At 42.0% G+C, this 7,952-nt stretch overlaps 2 non-coding genes across 2 annotated transcripts; both read right to left on the reverse strand.

The window, feature by feature from the left end:
- Window positions 1-1,148: 1,148 nt before the first annotated feature.
- LOC130418548 (U2 spliceosomal RNA) lies at window positions 1,149-1,339 on the reverse strand. Its single transcript, XR_008906357.1, has one exon. It is a non-coding gene; the product is annotated as a U2 spliceosomal RNA (small nuclear RNA).
- Window positions 1,340-6,672: 5,333 nt separating this feature from the next.
- On the reverse strand, window positions 6,673-6,863 carry LOC130418546 (U2 spliceosomal RNA). Its single transcript, XR_008906355.1, has one exon. It is a non-coding gene; the product is annotated as a U2 spliceosomal RNA (small nuclear RNA).
- Between the last annotated feature and the right edge of the window lie 1,089 nt (window positions 6,864-7,952).

Raw genomic sequence — 7,952 nt, forward strand, 5'->3', positions numbered from 1 at the left:
CTGTAACTAAGTGCTAACCAAATAAAATTTGATCACATTTCATATTCGTGGTGTCTTAAAACAGGGCCGGCCCAGCCTGTGTTGGTGCCCTAGACATTTTAGATTGGCTGAGTACACTTATGTTTTTAAGATTATCTTAAGTAGTAATACATTTAATACAAATTGTATAATTACTATAAAGTAAATTTAAATTTACTTGTTGCAGAATGAAGGCATTGTTTATGAAATTTGAAATGAACTTTGTTTAAACTCAAGTTTTCATTTTCTCAAATCCACTGCAATCGTGGCCATGTCACAAACCTTATTCAAAATTTCTCCCCTTGTGTTCAGCAGAACAAAGACATTAACACAGGTTTGGGACAATTAGTAAATTATGACAGAATCATAATTTTTGGATTAACCATTCTGAATTTGCCTCAAAGAAGCTAATTTTGTAGTTTCATCTAACCCAGTTTATTGTTAAGTTCCATTAATGTGCAGCAACTAAAGATTCAGGAGATGGCTTTTGGATGAGAAAATATCATTTTTGTGCTTTGGTCAACGACTTTGTCAATATTGATTGACAATGATGATCAGGCATAACATTATCTACTATCGTCTTTGGGTGTTTCATCGTCAGACTCGGGCTCAAACTGGTAAGGTAAAATCGGTTACGGTCATATATCATTGAACGCAATATAACTACAGGCTATACAAACTATACGCAAAGCCTTGCCATCGCATCCGGGAAATAAGTCAGTGAATTTGAAAACAATGAACAGGCCAGGTCATCACACCTTTAATCGTGTTCACAGCTCAAGGTAGAGATGACTGGCTTCCGGTGAGGCAGCGGATGTTTTCTCGCACCCTGAGCGTAAACGCGTAGGTGATCGTGCATTGAGTTTATTGGGGATTGATCATTTAGTGGAAGGTGGGACTTTATCTCGAGCTAGTGTACACACTGTAACATTATAGTTAACCACGATTAATATTGAGTAGAAAATTAATGGACAAAACGCAACGTAAGAGATAAAATCGTGGTTTTTACAAGATCAATACTTATTACATAAGTAAAATATACGTTCAATATTTATCTGCCATAACATACAAACCTTAAACTTTTTGTAAAGTTTACAATGATAAAGTGAGACCTTCTTTTGACCATAAGAGGGGGGTGCACCGTTCCCGGAGGTACTGCAATACCGGGTCGATGCGTGGAGTGGTCGGAGCAAGCCCCTATTCCATCTCCCAGTTCCAAAAATCAATTTAATATATGGTCCCCGGGTAGGGGACGTATCAGATATTAAACTGATAAGAACAGATACTACACTTGATCTTAGCCAAAAGGCCGAGAAGCGATACCTACAATGGGTTTGAAGTAAACCCCACATGCTTTGAGACAGCACATAGAATGGCGGTAAACTGATGTCATAGTTGTTATTTTCATCTCAAATGGTCCATATGTAACATTCACCAGGATTCGAACTTTCTTATGAGCATTTGTGAGCTCTATGTTAATTTTAAACAGCAAAATCTTCTTCAATAAAGTCTGGAGGAGGAGAGCTGATATTATAATGAGGTAGTGCTTCTCCACTCAGAAACAAAGTATCAATTCCCCAGTATAACACAAATAAACTGTTGTCATCACACATGATAAAATGAGAATGCAAAAGAAACTCAGAACGTAACACAGAAACGGTAGAACGCACTGAACGGGCGCAATGTTAAAACAGCTTTATTAACGTCACGTGTTTGCCTCCCAGTGGACAAGTAAAGTATTACAGTGTTGATGCTTTCCCAGTTTAACCAATGTCACAAACCATTGACGTTATTTCAAAAATGAATGGAAAATCAGATAATAAAATAGATTTATATCATAGATTAAACAACTTCAAATTTAAATAACCTTTTATAAATCACACTTTTTTTACTGACTGTTATAATCACATGGCAGATTACAGCATTTGATTTGGCCAGATTTCCAACACGGAAGTGACTTTAACTGCAATTTATCGATTTCCCGCTAGAGGCTGACTCCAAAAGAGAGCAAAATCTCATTGAGTTCCGTGTTAAAATGAGCACCTGTACAGTAGAACAAAACACGTTTACAGCCTGGTACAAAAAATATTTTGGTCTAGAAATCTATTTTTACCCTTCATGACAACTGTGAGGAGGGTGAATTGTTGTATATCTCATCCGTTTAATTTATATTAAGTCAAATCAAATCTGTGCAAATTGATGCCAAGATGGCGACGAGCTCCCTCTAATTCAGGCTTCATTTAAGCCACCCTCTTAACTTTTGAATCCTGTATGACAGTATAATGTGTAAACCGTATAAACACAAAAGAAGATATTTGAAAGAAAGTTAGTAACAGAAAACCGTTTGTCCACATTGACTTTTTCTTCATACAATAGAAGTCAATGGGACCATTGGTAAATGATGACAGAAATTTCGTTTTGGAGGTGAACTTCCTTCAATCATGACTTGACTTAATTTGACATATTACACATTTTACAGATAGCTTCCTGGAACCGTCTGCATTAGTTATATGATTTCTTTTCGGCGGGTTTTTCTTTCATTTCTTTCCATTTTAAGTTTTCTACAAATTTAAGCTGGATATGGATTTGAGATGAGACGAGCATCCGACTTGCCGTAGACCGTGCAAACCCGGAAGAGGAGGGGATATGTATATTAGCTAATAAATTTGCATTTTGAGTGACGTTAACTTAACGTGGATCGACGCACGGCGTTACTTAACCGCGTGGCGGCGTATGACGTTAATTTTGTACCATGCGGCGCTTATTTAACGCCTGGCTACGTTAAGAAATCGGCGTCTTAATATTAATACAGCGATCCAAGGCACGCGAATTGTGATCCTGTTGGCTTTCGATACATTTACATTACATTTACATTTAGACATTTAGCAGACGCTTTTATCCAAAGCGACTTACAAAGAGTATAGGAGCAATAAGCGATTGTTCATTCAGGAGCTTAATACATTAGGTGCCAATACAAAGTTACTGGTTTCAACAAAAGCTAGACCACTACCTGTTGAGAGAAAGGGTTGGTGTTTTTTTTTTTAATTGTTTGTCAAGTATTCACAGAAGAGATGGGTTTTAAGTAGTTTTTTAAATGTTGTGAGAGATGTGGTTGAACGGACAGAGTTAGGAAGAATGTTCCACCAGGAAGGAGTTGTGAATGAGAAAGAGCGGGAGAGCGATTTACTTTCCTTATGAGAAGACAATACAAGACGCCGCTGGTTTGCTGAACGCAGAGATCTTGATGGGGTGTAGGAGTGCAGGAGAGTGTGGAAGTAAGCCGGTGCAGATCCAGTGATAGTCCTGTAGGCAAGCATTAGTGACTTGAATATGATACGGGCTGCAACCGGTAGCCAGTGAAGAGAGATGAAAGGGGAGTCACGTGAGCCTTTTGGGCTGTTGGAAGACAAGGCGTGCTGCTGCGTTCTGAATCAGCTGAAGTGGTTTGATAGCCTTTGCAGGAAGACCAGCAAGGAGTGCAGTAGTCCAACCTTGAGATTACCAGGGCCTGGACAAGGAGTTGTGCCGCATGCTCCGTGAGATAGGGTCTGATCTTTCTAATGTTGCATAAGGCATATCGGCATGATCGCGTTGTCTTTGCAATGTGATTATTGAAGGACAGCTGTTCATCAAATATGACTCCGAGATTCCTGGCTGTTTTGGAATGGGTGATTGTGGTATTGCCAAGATAGATGTTGAAATCGTGTTGGACCGTAGGGTGTGCCGGAAACACGAGTAGCTCTGTCTTGGCAGGGTTCAGCTGGAGGTTATGCCTTTTCATCCAAGCTGAGATGTCCTCGAGGCAGGCTGTAATGCGAGCTGCTACAGTGGTATCGTCTGGGTGAAACAAGATGTAGATCTTGGTGTCGTAGGCATAACAGTGATATGAGAAGCCATGTGCCTGTATGATGGGTCCCAGTGATATCGTGTAGATGGAGAAAAGCAGCGGTCTAAGCACCGACCCCTGAGGGACCCCAGTGATCATGTGGTGAGCAGTGGACAGCGAGCCCCTCCATGACACCCTGAAGGATCTGTTGGAGAGGTAGGATTTGAACCAGCCTGAGATTCCTAGTGATGACAGGGTTGCTAGCAGTATCTGGTGATTGACAGTGTCAAATGCTGCAGATAGGTCTAGCAGAATCAGGACCGAGGATTTAGATTCCGCCTTGGCTAGCCGGAGTGCTTCTGTGACCGATAGCAGTGCCGTCTCAGTGGAGTGGTTTGTTTTGAAGCCAGACTGCTTGTCATCCAGTAGTTTATTCTGGAATAGGTGGGAAGACATCTGGTTGAAAGCTGCCCTTTCAAGTGTTTTTGCTTTAAATGGGAGGAGAGAGACAGGTCTGTAACTGTCGGGAGTAGAAGGGTCCAATGTTGGTTTCTTCAGTAGGGGCGTGACCTGGGCCTGTTTGAATGTGGATGGAAAAGTGCCGGTGAGCAGGGAGGTGTTGATGATGTGTGTGAGTGCAGGTGTGAGCGAGCTGGATATGGCCTGAAGGAGATCGGAGCGGATAGGGTCAAGGGGACAAGTGGTGGGGTGGCTGGAGAGAAGCCTGGTGACTTCAGTATCCGTCAGTGGGGTGAAAGAGGAGAGTTCGATGGTTGGAGTGTGGGAGGTGTGTTCCAAGGTCTGAGGAACTGAGAATTGTTTGCTGATGGATGATGTTTTGTCAGTGAAAAATACAGTGAAGTCTTCGGCAGTCAATGATAAAGCGGGCGGGGGAGGATTGGGGCAAAGAAGAGGGATAAATGTCTTGAAAAGCTGTTGAGTGTTAGATGCATTGCTTACCTTGGTGGTATAGAAAGACATTTTTGCTGTGGTAACACTGGCAGAGAAAGAGGAGAGTAGTGACTTGTAGTCCCCTAGGTCAGCAGGGTTCTTGGTCTTGCGCCATTTCCTTTCAGCAGCCCTGAGTGTACTACGTTGTTCACGGATGATGTCAGACAGCCAGGGGCGGCGGGGAGTGGCACGAGCCGGTCTGGAGGACAGAGGACAAAGATTATCTAAACAGGATGAAAGTGTTGAATATAAGGTGTCGGTGGCAGTGTCAGCATCTAGAGAAGCAAAGTTGGAGGGAAGAGAGGAAGTCACTCTAGCAGAGAGTGTGCTCGGGGAGAGAGACCGGAGGTTCCGTCTTAAGTAAACGGGCGGTGGTGTTAGTGTAGTGCATGTAGGAAGGAGCATGTTGAAAGTGATGAAGAAGTGGTCCGAGATGTGAAGAGGTGTGACTTGAATGTTATCTGTGGTGCAGTTACGGATGTAGATGAGGTCCAGTTGGTTTCCAGATCTGTGAGTACTGGCTGTGACGAGGTGCATGAGGTCGAACGAGGCGGTGAGGGTGTGGAAGTCAGAAGCATAGGGTTTCTCCAGATGGATGTTGAAGTCCCCAAGGACTACAAGAGGGCCGCTATCCTCCAGAAATGACGAGAGCAGCACATCTAACTCTCCAATGAAGTTGTGAAGAGGACCTGGGGGACGGATAACTACAATAACGCTGAGCTGAGTGGGAAAAGTGATATTAACAGCATGGTATTCAAATGAGTAGTTGTTGCATAGGGAAGATAGTGTGGAATATTTCCAGTCATTGTTGATAAGCAAACCTGTGCCTCCTCCTCTTCCAGTTTGGCGGGCAGTGTGAGAGAAGGAGTAGTTTGTGGAGAGAGCAGCGGGTGTAGCTGAGTCTTCAGGACGAATCCATGTCTCAGTAAGAGCAAGAATGTGAATCTCAGACTGGCTGGCAAACGCATGGTTGAAGTCAGTCTTGTTCACAGCTGACTGGCAGTTCCAGAGACCCATAGATAGAGACAAAGGTGTAAAAGGGGAGATGTAAATGGGACGCGCTTGAGAGTGTGTGCGTCGAGCCATGCGTCTTGGGTGAGAACGCTGCCTACGGTGGAATACAGGAGTAAACTCGAAACACATGTTAGTAGACAATTAAATGAAAGCAAAGGTATGTTAAATATACTGGTGTGCCTTGCCGGTGTCTTTGCTCGATGAAGTCGTGCAGGTAGAGTCGCAGGTCTTTACATTCGTCGGTCTTCACACAAGGAGGCTGAACACGAGGGGTGACGCTGCTGACGATACTGGCAGCGTTAAAAAAATTGGCGTTTTAATATTACTACGGCGATCCAATGCACGCGAATTGTGATCCTGTTGGCTTTCGATACTGGCGGCGTTAAAAAAATTGGCGTTTTATAATTACTACAGAGATGCAAAGCACGAGAATTGTGATCCTGACGGCTTTCGATAGGATTCACGTGTAGCATACACACACATACATCATTTCCGGTGCACGCATACAGCGTGTTTACGTGTTAAGACAACAGCTATTGTTTTGTGTGTCCTGCTCCTGAACTTTGTGGCTTCTCTGATTTCATCATAATCCTGAAACATGTCGTCCTCTCGCTGATCTTCTTGGGGATTGGAAGGTGGGATTTGATCTCGTGACATTATAGTTAACCACGATTAATATTGAATAGACTATCAATGGGCAAAACGCAACGTAAGAGATAATATCGTGGATTTTTTTACAAGATCAATAATTATTACATAAGTACAATACACGTACAATGTTAATGGCTGTAACATCAAAACTTTAAATTATATTATAATGCTTACAATTTAAGTTAGAGTATTATCTTCTTTTGACCATAAGAGGGGGGTGCACCGTTCCCGGAGGTACTGCAATACCGGGTCGATGCGTGGAGTGGTCGGAGCAAGCCCCTATTCCATCTCCCAGTTCCAAAAATCAATTTAATATATGGTCCCCGGATAGGGGACGTATCAGATATTAAACTGATAAGAACAGATACTACACTTGATCTTAGCCAAAAGGCCGAGAAGCGATACCTACAATGGGTTTGAAGTAAACCCCACATGCTTTGAGACAGCACATAGAATGGCGGTAAACTGATGTCATAGTTGTTATTTTCATCTCAAATGGTCCATATGTAACATTTCACCAGGATTCGATCTTTCTTATGAGCATTTGTGAGCTCTATGTTAATTTTAAACAGCAAAACCTTCTTCAATAAAGTCTGGAGGAGGAGGAGTTGATATTATAATGAGTTAATATTTCTCCACTCTAAAACAAAGAAACAATTCCCCAGATTAACACAAATAAACTGTTGTCATCACACATGATAAAATGAGAATGCAAAAGAAACTCTGCGTAACACAGAAACGGTAGAACGCACTGAACGGGCGCATGTACAATGTTAAAACAGCTTTATGAACGTCACGTGTTTGCCTCCCAGTGGACAAGTAAAGTATTACAGTGTTGATGCTTTCCCAGTTTAACCAATGTCACAAACCATTAACGTTATTTAAAAAATGAACGGAAAATCAGATAATAAAATAGAATTATATCATACATTAAACAACTTAAAGTTTAAATAACCTTTTATAAATCACACTTTTTTTACTGACTTTAATAATCACATGGCAGGATACAGCATTTGATTTGGCCAGATTTCCAACACGGAAGTGACTTTAATTGCAATTTATCGATTTCCCGCTAGAGGCTGACTCCAAAAGAGAGCAAAATCTCATTGAGTTCCGTGTTAAAATGAGCACCTGTACAGTAGAACAAAACACGTTTACAGCCTGGTACAACAAAATATTTTGGTCTAGAAATCTATTTTTACCCTTCATGACAACTGTGAGGAGGGTGAATTGTTGTATATCTCATCCGTTTAATTTATATTAAGTCAAATCAAATTTATGCAAATTAGGTGCGTGGCCACTAGAGTGACAAGTGGTTTCAGCAAACCAGACGCCTCAGCTCTAACCACGTCCCGCCTTTATCTCCGTTTTCGATTATCCGGGAGTGACGCAAGATGCCAAGATGGCGACGAGCTCCATCCGTCTACTTTAGGCTTCATTTTTACTCTTCACAAACATACGGTTGACGTCACGGACAATGCGTCCATATTTT

The sequence above is a fragment of the Triplophysa dalaica genome, chromosome 3 (genome assembly GCF_015846415.1).
Source record: "Triplophysa dalaica isolate WHDGS20190420 chromosome 3, ASM1584641v1, whole genome shotgun sequence".
Lineage (NCBI taxonomy): Eukaryota > Metazoa > Chordata > Actinopteri > Cypriniformes > Nemacheilidae > Triplophysa > Triplophysa dalaica.